Source organism: Arachis hypogaea, chromosome 17, assembly GCF_003086295.3.
Source record: "Arachis hypogaea cultivar Tifrunner chromosome 17, arahy.Tifrunner.gnm2.J5K5, whole genome shotgun sequence".
Lineage (NCBI taxonomy): Eukaryota > Viridiplantae > Streptophyta > Magnoliopsida > Fabales > Fabaceae > Arachis > Arachis hypogaea.
In genome coordinates, this window is record NC_092052.1 from 108,470,091 (window position 1) to 108,471,781 (window position 1,691).

At 40.9% G+C, this 1,691-nt stretch overlaps 1 non-coding gene across 1 annotated transcript; it reads right to left on the bottom strand.

Annotated features, from left to right (window-relative positions):
* Positions 1-676: 676 nt before the first annotated feature.
* Positions 677-784, bottom strand: LOC112768014 (small nucleolar RNA R71). Its single transcript, XR_003185454.1, has one exon. It is a non-coding gene; the product is annotated as a small nucleolar RNA R71 (small nucleolar RNA).
* Positions 785-1,691: the final 907 nt, after the last annotated feature.

The following is a 1,691-nucleotide window of genomic DNA, read 5'->3' on the forward strand; positions in this document are numbered from 1 at the left end:
TGCCATCCTCACAGTTGTGTTTCTTCCATTATATTACATTCTTTGTCTCCCCCTCTTCTTCTACTCACACAGGGATCCCTATACTGTGGTATAAAAGATCTCTATTATTATTATTATTTTTCTGTGCCTTCTTCTTTGTCATATGAGCAGGAGCAAGGATAAGAACATTCTTGTGGAAGCAAATCCAGAACCTGAAAGGACTCTGAAGAGAAAATTAAGAGAAGCTAAAATACAACAATCCAGAGATAACCTTTCAGAAATTTTCGAACAAGAAGAGGAGATGGCAGCCGAAAATAATAATAATGTAAGGAAGATGCTTGGTGACTTTACTACACCTAATTCCAATTTACATGGAAGAAGCATCTCCATTCCTGCCATTGGAGCAAACAACTTTGAGCTGAAACCTCAATCAGTTTCTCTGATGCAGCAGAACTGCAAGTTTCATGGACTTCCATCTGAAGATCCTTTTCAGTTCTTAACTGAATTCTTGCAGATATGTGATACTGTTAAGACTAATGGAGTAGATCCTGAAGTCTACAGGCTCATGCTTTTCCCTTTTACTGTAAGAGACAGAGCTAGATTATGGTTGGATTCTCAACCCAAAGACAGCCTGAACTCTTGGGATAAGCTGGTCACGACTTTCTTAGCCAAGTACTTTCCTCCTCAAAAGCTGAGCAAGCTTAGAGCTGATGTTCAAACCTTCAGACAGAAAGAAGGTGAATCCCTCTATGAAGCTTGGGAAAGATACAAACAGTTGACCAAAAAGTGTCCCTCTGACATGCTTTTAGAATGGACCATCCTGGATATATTCTATGATGGTTTATCTGAGCTATCAAAGATGTCACTGGACACTTCTGCAGGTGGATCCATTCACCTAAAGAAAACGCCTGCAGAAGCTCAAGAACTCATTGACATGGTTGCTAATAACCAGTTCATGTACACTTCTGAAAGAAATCCTGTGAGTAATGGGACGCCTATGAAGAAGGGAGTTCTTGAAGTTGATACTCTGAATGCCATATTGGCTCAGAATAAAATATTGACTCAGCAAGTCAATATGATCTCTCAGAGTCTGCATGGAATGCAAGCTGCATCCAACAGTACTCAAGAGGCTTCTTATGAAGAAGAAGCTTATGATCCTGAGAACCCTGCAATAGCAGAGGTGAATTACTTAGGTGAACCTTATGGAAACACCTATAACTCATTATGGAGAAATCATCCAAATTTCTCATGGAAGGATCAAAAGCCTCAACAAGGCTTTAATAATGGTGGAAGAAACAGGTTTAACACTTATAAACCTTTTCCATCATCCACTCAGCAACAGACAGAGAACTCTGAACAAAATGCTTTTAATTTAGCAAATCTAGTCTCTGATCTGTTTAAGGCCACTGTGAGTTTCATGAATGAAACAAGCTCTTCCATTAGAAATCTGGAAGCACAAGTGGGCCAGCTGAGTAAAAGAATCACTAAAATCCCTCCCAGTACTCTCCCAAGCAATACAGAAGAGAATCCAAAAGGAGAGTGCAAGGCCATTGACATAAGCAAAATGGCCGAACCCACTGAGGGAGAGGAGGACGTGAATCCCAAGGAGGAAGACCTCCTGGGACGTCCAGTGACCAATAAGGAGCTTCCCTCTGAGGAACCAAAGGAATCTGAGACTCATCTAGAGACCATAGAGATTCCATTGAACCTCC